The sequence below is a fragment of the Aotus nancymaae genome, unplaced genomic scaffold (genome assembly GCF_030222135.1).
Source record: "Aotus nancymaae isolate 86718 unplaced genomic scaffold, 86718_ANA_hifiasm-v0.15.2.pri h1tg000010l, whole genome shotgun sequence".
Classification (NCBI taxonomy): Eukaryota; Metazoa; Chordata; class Mammalia; order Primates; family Aotidae; genus Aotus; species Aotus nancymaae.
The window spans coordinates 29,941,814-29,957,559 of record NW_026988421.1 but is presented as its reverse complement, the minus strand read 5'-3'; positions in this window follow the sequence as shown (position 1 = coordinate 29,957,559).

The window sequence follows — 15,746 nt, the reverse complement described above, 5'->3', positions numbered from 1 at the left end:
ACTCACCGTCTCCCAAAAAGATATAATACCCCATACCAACCCACACAGAGACAGTCACAAAAACCTGTAGACAGGCCCCCATAACACACCAGACTGTAGACTTGCTCAAATCTGCTAGGGAGCTGTCAGAGTAGTTGAGAAACAGGCTCTTAACCTTGGGCAAGTCACTTAACAGCTCTTTTTAAGAAAAAAGAAAAAGACAATTAAAGACTTAAAAAACAAACAAATAACCATAACCACAATACCACTACCACATCTACAAAATTGGCAAGAATTCATTAATATCATCAATTACCCAGTTCATATTCAAATTTTCCTTTTTTTAAAAACAATTTTTATATTTGGTTTGTTCAAATAAGAAACCAAACTAGTTCCACCCAATGATGTATTTGATTGCTTTTATCTTTATCCTTCTCTTTTTAAAATGCGTATGAATCTCTTTTCCCTTTGAAGAACCTGGGTTATATGCCCAAAGGAATGTTCCACAGTTTCAAAAATTCACTTTAAAAAAAAAAAAAACTTACTTTTAATGCACAAGTAATATATAAATATACTGTCGGTTGAAAAAAAAAGAAAGAAAGAAAGAAAGAAAAAGAAAGGAAATCAAACAATACCAATGAAGTGAATGTCTCTCTTGACCATCCCCAATGCCAGGTCTTTAACCTAAGTCTCAGTTTTCTCATCTTTAGAATGGAAAACTTCTCTTCTTAGGGTTGCAGTGAGAATTAATTCTACAGAGGTTGGAAGCGCTTAGTTCATTGCCTGGCTCACGTAATTGTTCAATAAAAGTCTCCGCCTGTAATTATTTTTCGTCATTGCTATGATGCCGGCAGACGCAGAAAAGCATCCCGGCCCCGTGTGCGTTCAGCACCTTGGACAGAGGAGGAGGCGGCCCACGCCCTCCCAGCCCAGCCTCCCCCCGCGCTCGCGCTGGGATGTGTAAATAAAACCGCCCGGCTTCCGGCGGGTCCGGTGCAGCCAGTGAAGGGGAAAGAAACCCGGGATTTTCCGAGCCGCCTGCTCTGGGTCTGCGTCTGGCGGAGACAATTACTCGGATACGCTCTGGCTGGCCTCCCAGAAGCCCCAGGTCATTTCAGATCTGGGCCCCGGTCCTTGGGCAGAAGCTGGGTCGGGGAGATCTGGAGCCGGTGCCTCAGTTTCCTGAATTGAAGGATAGCCCGCGGGGGAGGACCGCGGAAATAGCCTCAGGAGACCCCCCCGGGGATCCCGCCCGCGACTCTTCCCTTACACACACACACACACACACACACACACACACACTCAGCCTCCGCTGCCCTTGGGAGTTGGGGTTGGGAGCGGGTGGCGGTGTTTGGATGGAGAGAGCAGCCTCCTCCGGAAGCCGGCCCAGGGCACAATTAGCAGGAAGCGGAGACGCCCGCGAAGGCTGATTTAATTAGGTGACACGGTGCCAGGCAGGGATGCGGGGGGGAGGGGAGAGCAGGGTCAAAACATTTTGTAAAAATCTGTTTCACAAACGTTGCTGCTCCCCTCGGGCCAGAGAGAGATTACTGCATCTTTGGTGTCGATCAAGCCTGGCAAGAGGCAGCCAGGAGCATGGGGACATATCCTCCTCCTCAGCCTCCCTCTTTTGTCCAGTCTCCAAAACAGTCCCAGGAGCCATCAGCTCCTCTGGGGTGCACAGTTTGGGATGATCTGGAAAGAGACCACTTTTATAAGGGGGAACAAAGTGCTGTCTGTCTGATGCACACTCATCTCCTCAATATTCACATGAATAATATAAGCAGGAGTTGCTGGAAGCATTTACTTTCCGAATAAAGCTATCATTTGCTGAGCAAGTACTCCGCCATTGCTAGCTGTCTGATATTGGTTATGTTCTGTGCCTCAGTTTCTTCATCTCTAAAACAGTAAGGACCCTTCTAGAGTGGATATGAGTAAAGAAAGCCAATATGTAATAGTAAGCACTTAATAATGGTTTGTTATTAATATTTTATTGCTATTAGGTGCAGGCTAGTTGTATGACATCTTTTGTCTCTAATCTTCACAACTCTATGGCATTGATATCATCATTCTCATTCTCATGGAAACTGTGACTCAATGAGTTTAAGTAACTTGCTATCACTGACCTGGTTAGGGGTAGAGCTAGGAATTAGACTCAGGGGCCAGGTCTGGTGCTCACACCTGTAATCCCAGCACTTTGGGAGGTGGAGGCCAGTGGATCACCTGAGGTCAGGAGTTCCAGACCAGCCTGACCAATATGGTGGAATCCCGTCTCTACTAAAAATACAAAAATTAGCCAGATGTAGTGGTGTGCGCCTGTAGTCCCAGTTACTGGGGAGGTCGAGGCATGATAATTGTTTGAACCCAGGAGGTGGAGTTTGCAATGAGCCAAGAATGCACCAGTGCACTCCAGCCTGTGTGACAGAGTGAGACTCCATGCCAAAAAAAGAAAAAAGAAAAGAAAGAAAGGAATTAGACTTGGAACTGTGTGGTGTTAGAGCCTGTGCTTTTTCTTCATCCCACTGCTAAGCTGCCTCAGTTTCCCACTTGTGATATTCTCTCAGTCCACCTTACTGGATCCACCACCATAACTGCATGCCTCATCCTAACCATTTCAGGCACAGCCAAGCCCATCTCCAGTACCCACAAATTTGTGTGGCACTGAGTAAAAGGAAGCATGCAGTACACACGTGCACACACACGTGCACAAATGACAGTCATACAGGATCACCCACGGAGACAGAGACTCCCAAACTCACTACCTCACTCAGAAGTAAAGCAAGCCACACACAAGCGCCTGTCTGCCATTGGTCACATTCAGAGCACCCTATCACAAGGGAAAGAGGTTTCACACAGAGAAATAGTGACACCAACATCACAAAAGAGATGTAGTTTACAAATACACAGATACACAAGGCATGTGACACTTCCACATACAAACACATCAAGATAATAAGAGATGAACAACTTTGCACAGCCACATACACAGGAATATAGGTTTTTTTGGAAGACACCATTTATACAGATACCCACAAAGATACAGAGTCACAACATAGCCACTGGTACACACCATCTCGTGGAGAGGTATAGCTACACACCCAATATAACACACACAATAAGACATTGTGTGACACAGAAAGAAAATCAGTGAAAACCCAGTCCATATGCACACACTTCCTAGACACACCTACACAGATCGCTGGAGACAGGAAACCATAATCTCACAGGCACACAAACATACACACCCTGAGTCTCCTTTCAGACCCTCTGGGAAGCTGGTTTCAACCCAAGAGTGTCCTGCCTCCTAAAGTCTTCAGGACATGGGGGTTAGTTGACTCCCTCCCCCTCCCTTCTCCAAGATGTGCCCAGGGCAGCAGGGATACAATCCTCCAGCAGACATGGGAAGGGGGCCCTGGGCACCTGATCTTAAGGACAACTTGTCTAGCATCATATCTAGCCCAACCTGAGGCCAGCTACTGGGATTTGGGGGCTGTCCTCCCATCCCCCATATTCACTGCCCCCCACCACCCCAGCCTCATGCCCCACCATTAGTTTGCAGAAAAGGGGCGATGGATTCATCAGCGACTCCTTCCCTGGGAAGCAAGGACTGTCTCCTCAAACCTCTCCCCCACCTGTTGTCACCTACCTGTGCAGGTGCTCTGTCTCAGAAGCTCAAAGCTCCAGCCTGGGCAGGGTCCTGAAGGCAAGTGGGTGGAGCTTGGTTCCATCCTCTGCAACCCCCAGTTCTAGCTCCCTCTACAGCTGCCCCTCCAGCTCCAGGCCCCCTGGGCAGCCCCCTCCCTCCCTGCCGCCTGCTTGCCCGGTGCTGTGTCTCTTCTCTGAAAACCAGACTAGGGACAGGGGGGAGGGGGGAGGATCCCAAGAGAGGAAGTGGCATCTGACGGCCCGGCACCAAACCTGGGGGGCTGCAGGGGGGAGGGGAGGAGCAGGGAGGCCTCTCATTGTGTGAGGGAAATTTTATTTTTAACAGATGCTAAGGCAGATGGCGCAGAATTAACAGAAAATGGGAGAGGAAAGAGAGGAAGAACATTACTGACTCCGGAGAGAGTGGACATTAAAAAAATAAAGAATAAGGGAATGAAAACAAGTTTAAGTGCTCTCTCCGGGGGGGAGGGGGGAGGGGAGGAGAGCTGAGAGGCAGAGAGGGACGGAGCAGCGTGGTGATAACCAGAGGCGTGAAATTACAAAAGTAAAATTTGTGGGACTCGGGAGGGGCTGAGAAGGCCCCAGTTTCATTGCAAAACTCACTCAGAAATTACTGATGTGATGTTTGAGCTTTTATCATTAATAATAATCGAGAAGGGAGGGAAGACAAAAGGACTTGTGGGATGGGTGGGGGGGTGCCGAGGCCCCAGAAAAAAGGTACATGCGCTGCGGGGGAGGAGGTGAGAGAAAAGTAATTTCTGTGACAGAAAAAAAAAGGTAGGAGAGAAAAACTCTGGGAGATACAGCAGAAACTGAGACAAATGGAGAGACAGAGGCAGAAGAAAAGGAAAGGAAGGCGAGAAACATGGAGGAAAAGGAGGAATGAGAGAAGCTGTGGGAGAAAGGTTAAGACAGAAGGGGTGGGGGAATGAAAGGCAACTAAAGGGATTCGGAGTGGTGTGGCGGAGACAAAGAGACAGAGACGGCCAAGAAGGCAGAGATGAGGAGAGAGACAGCCAGGAAAGCCATATCAGAAACAGGGCAAGACAAAACACCAGCGCACTCATGGGTGCGCAAAGTAGCCCCAAAGCTGAGTGAGCAATGGGCAAAGTGACCAGAAGCAGAGGACCCGGAGAAACAGGGCAGGAAGACAAAGACAAAAGACAGAGGCCCAGACAGACAGAGAAATGGATGAAGAAAGAGTTGGGAAGAGTGAGAGACAGAGTGAGTGAAAGGCAGAACAGAACAGAGAGAGCAAAAACTCAGGCAGACTTCGAAGGAGACGCAGGAGGAGTTGGAAAGACAGAAATTTCAAGAGAAAGAAACAGCCCCCCACAACCAGGATGAGAAAGGTGAGGCACAGAAAGGGAGAAAGAAAAACTGAGCCCGAGGTGGAGAGAGACAGAGAGGCTGTGGGGGAGACGACAGAGAGGGCAGGAAGGGAGGAAGGGATGGGAGACAAAGAGGAATGGCCGTTTATCTCTCCTCCCAAATTAATTGAGGCTACATCAGCCTGAGCCACTAAAACGGAGCGATTATGAATGGGTTAGTCACAGGTGGAGTTAAAGGCCTTCAGAGGGATATTAGCCAAAATTGAGTGGCTTTTAATTTCTTTCTAACGAGAGACTGTGGCTGGGGAACCAGGCACCGCCTCCGCTCAGCTTCACTGCTAAACACGGCGTGGGGGCGGCCTGGGCCACTCGCCACCTGACCTGTGTGGCATAGGCAGCCAAGTGGAAATGGCCATGCCTGCGACATGCCTGCCACATGCTTGCAACATGCCTATAACATGGCACCCCACACAATGGGGGGTCATCACCATTGTGGTGGGTGAGGAGGAGGAGGGGCCAGAGCCCTTGGAAGTGGCCAGGCCAGGGAGCACTTGGGCAGAGGTTGGACAGTCTCAGACGTGGAGGAGGGTGAGAGGGGAAGTAGATGCTTTGTTAAAAAGTCCTGCCATTGCCACAGGGTTCCCCAGTTACCCCGATCCCACTTTGAGGAAGGTGTCATGGTCCAGCATTGCTTTTCTCCATCCTGGAGAAACCAAGACCCTGAGATTACAAGTATTATTTCCAACTTACACGAGTGACAGTGACGACCTGAACCCTAGGAGCAGGATGGTGAGGCCCAGGATGGTGAGCACTGAAAAACGAGTCCAGAGACCCAGATGTGAGTCTCAACTCAGGCAGAACCCTGGGTGCCATCCCTCTGGCTGGGCCTCAGTTTCTCCATCTATAAAGTGAGGGAGCTGAAATCTCAGATCTCTTCTAGCATCAACATGAGTGAGAGGCAGAGTGAGTGAGTTAGACAGGCTTCCTGTCTAACGTCTTATCGAGGGGTCCCTGCTGCTGCATAGGGGACATATGGGTTAGGATATGTGACCCAGGTGAGCATTTGCAATCACTGGAATAAGGCATGTCAACTAAACATAGGGTCCCTGGTCCAGCATGATACAAGTCACAGAAAGTGCAGTGATGGTCCCAGGCCGTGGGTTCACAGATGATGGACGCCTGGGTGTTGAGGGCTAAAGAAGGTCAGAGGAGAGGGAAGATCATTGTGGACTAGGAGAGCCCAGCGAGGGTGTAGTTTGAAGTGGGTCATGAATGGTGGCTAGAGCTATGAGAGAGGACATTCCTAATGGGAACACCAAGATGAAAGGTGCAGAGATGCCACGCTGGCTGGAATTGACCCTACATGGATATATGGTGGGCAAGGGCAAGAGGGACAGAGGGGAGACAGTGGGCCCTAGTCATGCAGGCTTTGAGACTTGAGTGAGAACACGGAACTCGACCCTGTAGGCATGGGATGGAGGGTGCAGAGTGGGGTTCTGAGCACAGGCAAAAGAGTGTTTGGGGATTTGGGGCATTTAGGGGAGGTTATCATGGGACAGGAGTTGGGGGAGAGCATGGAAACAAGTGAGCAGGCAGGGGACTGATGTAACAGACTGGGTGAACCTGAGTGAAGGAGAGGATGGGACAGAGAGAAGAGATGGAGGGACCTGGCAAGCGACTGGGTATGGGGATGAGGATAGGACATGAGTAAAAGATGACCTTAGGTGTCAAGGCCAGTGCCTTCAAGAATGTTGGTGACCACAGCGTAGGCAAAGCTGGGTGGGAGCTAAGGCAGGCACAAAGGTGCTGGCTTCCACCTGGGAACAGAAAGAGGCTGTGGGAGGCAGTGCGGTCCAACAGGAAGTTCAGCCATCCAAGCATCTCTGATATCCAACTTCTTGTGCTTTCTCAGCTACTGATTAGGTATGGGACCATGAACAAGACTCTCCCCATCTCTGGACCTCAGTCTGTTTATCTATAAAATGTGGGCGTTGGTCTGGGCTCTTTTTAAGTTTCCCTTTAGGTCTATGATTCTGAGACACAGAGACAAAGCCAGGGACAGAGACCTGGATGAAACAGAGACAGGGACGAGAAGAGAGACTGGCGATCATTCCGGCTGCCCTCTGGTCTCCTGGGCCAACAGCTGCGCCCCCTCCTCCTCGACACTCCATTAACACTCAATTAGGGGGCCTGATGGGCTTGAGCCTGGAGAGCCACCTCCCTCCCTCGCACACAAGCAGTCCCGTTGAGTGTTCAACTGATGAGCCCACGGGGAGGAGGCTTCACTCAAATTTATAACTAACTCCGGCGGCTGCCCTGCCGGCCCCTGCCTCTTCTCCCTTCCTCCTCCCAGGGAGGAGCCCACGGGGCTGGGTGAGGACAGGGAAGGAGGACAGCGCCCACACTGGAGACCCCAGAGATGAAAGGGAGCGGGCCCCAAGCGGAGGAAGTGGGAGGGGAGAAGTGAGGAAGAGCGCGCGTGAGAGTGTGTGAGAGAGAAAAATGACAGGCCCTGAATATTGGGCGCCCTCACTTTAAATCAAGATAAAAGACTGAAGTGGAAAATGAGAGTCCAGAGAAGCCCCGGACGGCTCGGGGCGCTAATGGAAACACATGGCTGCCGGCTGCGGGCTTGTCAGCTTCCCCCGGCGCTGCCATTCCCGTCTGATAATCCGGCCTGCCATAAAATTAGACTAGCAAATACCTCCTGACAAAGATGCATGTTTCTCTCTATTGTGCCATCATAAAAAAAACTCCGCTGGTGACTCGGGGAGCCGCAAACTTCAATTTAAATTTACAGTGCTGCGGAAGGAAAGTGATATGCACTCAAAAATTTTAATAACCTATTAAGTTACGACTTCAATTTCATTTTATGAATATTTTCCTTGGGGAGCACGGCTATCACAGAGAAAGATAGAAATTTAAAAAAGATAAATAGTGCCATTAATCTCCAACATTTCTCTTCCATTATCCTTGAAAATTAGGAGTTATTTTTGTTCAGATCTTCATGTAATTAGCTCCCTCCACTTGATTCACTAGCCAGAAAATGACCATGTTCAGAAAATTAAAAATTTGTCATTAAGTGGAATTTAACATAATATCATTTATCTTTATCTATTCCCCAGCTGACAGCAGGAAGCCTTGGCTGCCTTACCGGCTGGTGTGTCAGAGTGGGGAGGGACTGCTTGGGGAGAGACACTGAGGGAGACAGAGATAGAGACCGAGGAAGGGAGAGAAGGCCAGTGTGGAGGGGGAAAAGCCAGGGGAAGAGGGCAGGGAGGAGGCCTCCGAAGCTGAGGGTCAGCCAGGGTAGGGAGGCAGAGGAGGCTGAGGGCTGGAGAGAGGAGGCGCAGGCTGCTGGGGTTAGCAGGCATGGGTGTGGGCCTGAGAGCAGGGCAGATGGGAGGGGCTGAGGGTGGAAGAGGAAAGCCAGAGGCGAACATCAGGAGCAGGTGGCCCAAGAGGAAAGTAGCTGGCTAGTGAGGCTGGGGTGAAGAGACTTACAGGACAGAAACCCAGCAGAAGGAGAGGAACCTCCAGAAAAGGGGAGCTGGAGGTGGGATGGGAGAGGTAGGGGACGATTGCCCTGTCCATCTGGGAGGACTGACCACAGTTGGCTTCAAAGGAAGACAGAGAGACAAAAAGAGCCAGAGAGCCAGAGAGGAAGTGACAAGGCACTGACAGCCAGGAGGCAGAGCTGGAGTGAGGTAGCAGCAAGTGTGAGTCAGAGAGAAAGACAAACAGACAGAAGGGGCCCCAGGAAGTCCCCGTGTTTGAGAACCCAGACAAGCCCTTGAAGTTCTCTTAGACACCGCCTGGTTCACTCTCCTCCTCCCCACCTCTAAACAGCCCCCGCCCTAGTTCCCCCAAGTCAGAAATCATCCAATAAACCATTCAGATCTATTCCTGGGTGGAGAGAGCTGTGGCCGAGCCTGAGAGACTGAGAATTGGATAAAGGGATTAAACAGCGGCACATTAGTGAGAGATTTAGAGTGTAATAAACCCATTTCATAATAATATGTGCGTTGGGGCCAGTGATCCATCATCTCAGGAGCCTGTCCATGGCCGGGGGAGCACTGACCTGCTGGGAGGAGACCCACACGGATGGCTGAGGTTTTTTCTCAGGGTCTCAGGATATGGGCAAGGGGTACAGACTGGCCCCCAGGGCTATGAGGAGGGCACAGGGATCCTGAGGGCATCTTTAACTCAAATTGCTATAGGGATCAACCTGAGGCTATAGCTGGGAAGAATCTGGGCTCCAGAAGAGGCCTGGGAGCCTGAGAGACTCCCTTGTTACCCCAGCCTGGGACCTCTGCAGTAAGGGTAGAAGGAGTCTTCCAGGGGCAGCTCTAAGCTGCAGAGTCCACAGCTCACAGACAGGACTCAGCAAGTTGAAGACGCCCAGATAAGCCCCTGCTGCTTCCTGCATCCACTCTTTTCCCCTAAAGAATTCCCATCCCCCTAGAAAGACCACGTCCTCCACAAGTTTCCCCTGAGCTCCCATCCCACCTGTCCACCACCAGAAACCCCTGCATTTCTTCCTGGAGGTGCTTAGGCTTCAGAGAGGGTACGGATTTCAATCCCGGTCTTGTCACTCACTGGCTATCTGATCTTGGCAGGTGACTTCCCCTCTCTGAGCTTCAGTTTCCCATCTGTCAATTGTAGATAATGGGTGTGAAATTATTCAATAAAGCAGAAAATCCTGAGGAAACATTATTATTGCTATGATTCCCCCACATTTGGCCCTCCACTCCCAGGCTGCCTTGAGATATCTCTCAGCTTATCGTCATGGAGTTTCATCTCCCTGACTGGACTCTAAGCTTACTCAAAGGCCTGTAAGAAGTGGCATGTTGGTTATATGATTCAGTATTTATTTATTTGTTTTTATTTTCTTTATTTATTTGAGATGGAGTCTCGCTCTGTTGCCCAGGCTGGAGTGCAATGGCATGATCTCAGCTCACTGAAACCTCTGCCTTCTGGGTTCAAGCGATTCTCATACCTCAGCTTCCCAAGTAGCTGGGATTATAGGTGTGTACCACCATGTCCAGCTAATTTTTGTATTTTTAATACAGACAGAGTATTGCCATGTTGGACAGGCTGGTCTCAAACTCCTGACCTCAGGTGATCCACATGCCTCAGCCTCCCAAAGTGCTGGGGGGTTACAGGTGTGAGCCACCATACCCAGCCTGATTCAGCATTTAAACAGTCTGATGAATAGGGCAGAGGAAAACTTTCTCCTGCAGTTTATCTCCACTGGAGGAAACCAGCATCAGGGATTAATAAACAAACTGTCTCCTGGAAAAGGATTGAGAAATAGTAATGGACGAGTAAGGTCTCAGTTGTCAGTCTTGAAACACTGGTGAGTGGAAGACATGGAGATGCCGAGAACAAATGGAGATGCCTTCCTAGGAGGAGAAAGGACTGGGAGTTTGGGCTATGGTGGGTGATGGTCCGGGAGGCCCAGGGGAATGTGAAGGAGGAAGGGTGGGGAAATCAGATGTCACTGCTCCAAGACCTAGCCACACTGGCTATCTGCCTTTTCTTCCATTGTCCCAGATATTTTATCCCTCTACTCCCATCCCAGGGAGGCCAGTGGGCATGACCTTCAGCCCTGGCTGAGATTCCAGATTCTCCCCTAGAAGGAGAAGTGGTGTCTCTCCAGTCCTAGGTTCAACCAGTCCTTAATCTGCTCTCAACTTTCACTCAATTCAGTATCAAACTCTGGTTAATTTCTAGGAAAACAGACTTTCCATGGTAACCCCATCCCAAAAATGTAGACTTCCTGAACCCTCATTTCAGCTGGAGTTGTCACTGATTCTCCCACACTTAAAAGTTTCACTGAGGTGTGTTCCGTTCCAAGGCATCTGTGAGCCCACGGAGTATCCACCATGAGCAAAGCTCACCCTCCCGAGTTGAAAAAATTTATGGACAAGAAGTTATTGAAATTAAATGATGGCAGACATGTCCAAGGAACATTGTGGGGATTTTATCCCTTTATTAATCTTGTGACAGATGAATGTGTGGAAATGGTGACTAGTGCGCAACAGAACAATATTCGAATGGTGGTAATACGAGGAAATGGTACCATCATGTTAGGAGCCTTGGAACGAGTATAAATAATGGCTGTTCAGCAGAGAAACCCATGTCCTCTCTCCATAGGGCCTGTTTTACTACGATGTAAAAATTATGTCATGTACATTTTCATATTAGACTTTTTGTTAAATAAACTTTTGTAATAGTAAAAAAAAAAGTTTCACTGATACTGACACTGCATCCCTGCAACTCCACCGCCAGATCAGCTGATCAAGGACATCACTGATCTGCCTGCTCCCCACCAAAAGCCAATTCAATGTCATTGCCAGTCCCCCCAAGCTTCTGCCAGAGGCCTTCCAGATCCTGCAAAAGAATAGGGATGCAAAACTGGTTCTGTGCTTTCTCCCAAAGCTCAAGCCAATACATCCTTTGCTTCTTTCTGTAAATATTTATTATAGGCTTGTTAAAGCCAAAAACAAATACTTGTAATACAAAGCAATAAGTGTGCCTTAAGTTCTTTGTGAGTAATACAGAGTGTTCCAGTGTGCCAGGAAGGGACAGATCTCTGCCAGGGTCAGAGGCAGGATTGATCGGAGAAGTGCCACTGGAGCTGGGCAGGTGTTGGGCGGAGCTTCAACAGGTGGATCCAGGAGAAACAGCTTGGCCGGAGGAGAGAGGTGGGTGAACAGAGGTGCAGAGAAGGAGGACTCCAGTATTTCAGGAGCATCTACTCTGTACCAAGAATAGCTGGCAGCCTTCATCCATATTATCTCATTAACCCTTCCCAACATGTTTAGAGATAGGTGTTATAATCTCCATGTATGTAGATGAGAAACTGAAGTTCAGGGAAGTGAAATAACTTCCAACATCACAATTAGTAAGTAGCAGTCTGGCTTCAAACCTGGAACTGGTTGCCTCTAAAACCCATGCCCTTTCCTCTACACTGTGGTGCCAGGCATGTTTGGGAAAAGAGCAGCCCGGTGTGTCTGGAGCACAGAGTGTGTGAAAAGGAAGGGAAACTGCCCCACACTGGTCATTGCCTTCAAATGTGTGGCACCATCTCTTCCTATTCCTATAGAAGGCCTGGTACAGGGAGAATCTCCACCTGTGGCTCTCTTGGGGTCAATATCCTTGGGAATCCAGGAGAAGCAGGAACACAGGGAGAAGCAATCCTCCATCCACATGCTCCTTCAGTGACCCTCCTCTTCCTCCTGCATTCCTCATCTTTCCCTCTCCCCTCTGAGCCTTGCTTCTATGTCTTTACCCTCTGGACCTCTGTCCTAATTTCTCTTCCCCTCACTGTCAACCATTCCCAGATATACACCTGTGGGCTCCACCTCCCACCACCTCTTCCTTTCCTAACCCCTCTGCTCCCACTCACCATGTCACCAGTAGCCTCCTCCTAAAAAAAAATTCCAGCTGGGCGCAGTGGCTCATGCCTGTAATCTCGGCACTTTGGGAGACTGCAACAGGCAGATCACAAGGTCAAGAGTTCAAGACCAGCCTGGCCAACATGGTGAAACTCCAACTCTACTAAGAATACAAAAATTAGCCAGGTGTGGTGGCGGGCGCCTGTAATCCCAGCTAATCTCCTGTCCTCCTGAGGCAGAAGAATTGCTTGAACGTGGGAGGCAGAGGTTGCAGTGAGCTGAGATCACACCACAGCACTCCAGCCTGGGCGACAGAGCAAGACTTCGTCTCGAAAAAAAAAAAATTCCAGGCAGGCATAGTGGCTCAAATCTGTAATCACAACACTTTGGGAGTCCAAGACAGGAGGATCACTTGAGACCAGGAGTTCAAGACCAGCCTGGCCAACATAACAAGACCTTGTCTCTATGAAAAATTTAAAAATTATCTGGATGTGGTGGTGTGCATCTGTAATCCTAGCTACATAGGAGGCTAAGACAGAAGGATCACTTGAACCCAGAAGTTTGAGGCAGTAGTGCACAATGACTGTGCCTGTGAATAGCCGTTTTACTCCAGCCTGGGCAACTTAGTGAGACCCAGTCTCAAAAAAAAAAAAAAATCCAATGACTTCTCATTGACTTGCAATCCACCTTTATTGTTTACTAGCTTGATAAGCTACTTATTCTGCCTAAGCCTCAGTTTCATCATCTGTCAAATGGGAATGATAATAGTGCCTTCCCGTAACTCAATGAGATCAAATAAAGAAAGAACAAGGTACTTGGTACACAGCCAGTATTTAATAAATATTGGCCATTCATATTTTTCTCTGCCTTTATTCTTCTTGATCACAGTCCTCAAAAGTCCAACAGATAATGGATAAAAAAGACATTAAACGATACCCCATTGCTTACAAAAAGACTCCAAAGTCCTTAGCCAGGTGAAGACCTCCATTGCTCAGAACCCAGATGATCCATCTCCTTCACCCCCATGTGGAAGGATGTGGTCTGATGAAGGGGTCTCCAATCTGGAATCCATGGAACTTTAAAATTCCTTAGAAGTATCTGAAGGGTTCACAGAATTTGTTTTTTTATCTGTTTCAGAGACAGGGTCTGGCTCTGTCACCCAGCTGGAGTGCAGCAGTGCAATCATAGCTCACTTGATCATAGCTCAAGCCATCCTCCCACCTAGGCCTCCCCAAAAGCTGGGATTACAGGTGTGGGCCACCACACCTGGCCTGAACTTTTATATAGATATACTTTTTGAAACCTTAAATAGGAGATCATATGTTCATATAAATGTTCTTAGGAACTGAATTTTAATGCATTAGAGGTCACCATCATGATAAATATGCGTGTTCATTGACTTTTTTTCTGATAAGTAAAAAGCTAAAATTTGAGCCTTCATAATATGTGCTAATAAAATACTGCCTTCTTCGTTTTACACAGTAGATTTGTTTGAAAAAGATGGGTCGGGGTAGGAGGTGGTTCTCTCTAAAACAAACAAACAAACAAACAAACAAAAAAGCTTGAAATCAGTAGTAAGGTGGAAGGAGCACACGAACCTAGGACCCAGTCCCAAGCAGACACTACTTCCTTCCCCAAATTTCTAAAGACTTGGGGCCTCCATTTCTTCATAGATGAATGTGTATCTATCTCGACCACTAGGGGTTAACAATATGCTTAAATGAAAGAATATATGAGAAAGTGCCTGGCACTGTACCTGCATCAAGAGCATAAGGCTTATTTAGGACTAACTGTATGACGGCACCTGCGCTACCCGTCTGCATATATCATTACACCTCAGCCTTACAGCAACCCTTCAAAGTACATTTTGCCACTAGTCTCATGTACAGATGATAACCCTGAGGCTTGAAGCCGTTAAGTAATTTGCCAAAGGTCACAAAACCATAAGCTGTGGAGCTGGGTTTTGAAGCTGGGCAGCCAAGCGCTAGCACCTGAGCTTTTTTTTTGTTTTGAGATGGAATCTCGCCCTGTCGCCCAGGCTGGAGTGCAATGGCACAATCTCGGCTCTCTGCAACCTCCGCCTCCGGGGTTCAAGCAATTCCCCTGCCTCAGCCTCCCGAGTAGCTGGGACTACAGGCATGTGCCACCATGCCCAGCTAATTTTTGTATTTTTTAGTAGAGATGGGGTTTCACTATATGTTGGTCAGACTGGCCTCGAACTCCTGACCTCAGGTGATCTGCCCACCTCAGCCTCTCAAAGTGCTGAGATTAGAGATGTGAGCCACGGCACCTGGCTAAGCCTGAGCTTTTTAAAAAGTATTGAGTACTTACTAGGAAACTGGCACTGTTTTAAGTCCTTTTACAGGTTTTAACTCATGGAATTCTTACAATTGCCATAGCAGGTGCAACCCACGAGACTTGTGCTATATGATTTTGCATAAGAGGTGGAGTCTATTTCCCCTCCCTTTGAATCTGGGCTGGCCATGTGATCTTTTGACCAACAGAAGGCAACAGAAGAGACACTTTCTGGGCTTAAGTCTTAAGAGAGCTTGCAGCTTCCATAATCACCTCCTTGGAGGCCAGCTACCATGTAAGAAGTCTGAACTCTTCATCTGGAGAAGGCAGTGGAGACAGAGAACCCCTGCAGGATGAGAGGCAGCATGAAGCAGAGGCAAGGTTTTCCAGACCGCAGCCTGCGGCCACTGCCAAGCATGTCAGTGGGGCCATCTTGGATGTTCCAACCTCAGCTGAGTTTCCACCTGAATGCAGCTGTGGGAGGGAACTCAGCCAGCACCACGAAGAGCAGAAGAAATGCCCAGCTGAGCCCAGCCAACCCCCAGACTCATGAAACAGTTAAAAATCAGTTTTAGCTACTGAAATCTGGGGTGGTATGTCATACAGCAATCAATAATCAAAACAAATTAGGTGAATTATCCTAGTTCCGTATTTTACAATAAGTTAACTAGGGCATAAAGGGGTTGAGACCCTAGGATTAAGCCTGGATAAGTTATGACCCACCATGATAAATGCTAGGATCCTAGGATTAGGCCTAGGTAAGTTATTTACCCCCTTTATGTCCTAGTTAATGAATGAATTAGTGAATGAGTGAGTTAGCGAATGAATGACAAAGCCAAGGCCTGCACTGAGGCATTCTGGTTCTGGAGACCACATGAATAACTACCAGGGTGCGATAGGCTGAAAAATAATCACTCAAAGATGTCCTTATCCTAATCCTAAGGCCTAGAACCTGTGAATATTTACCTTACATGATAAAAGAGACTTTACTGTGGCTCATGCCTGTAATCCCAGGACTTTGGGCAGTCCAGGCAGGCAGATCACTTGAGGTCAGGTGTTCGAGACCAGCCTG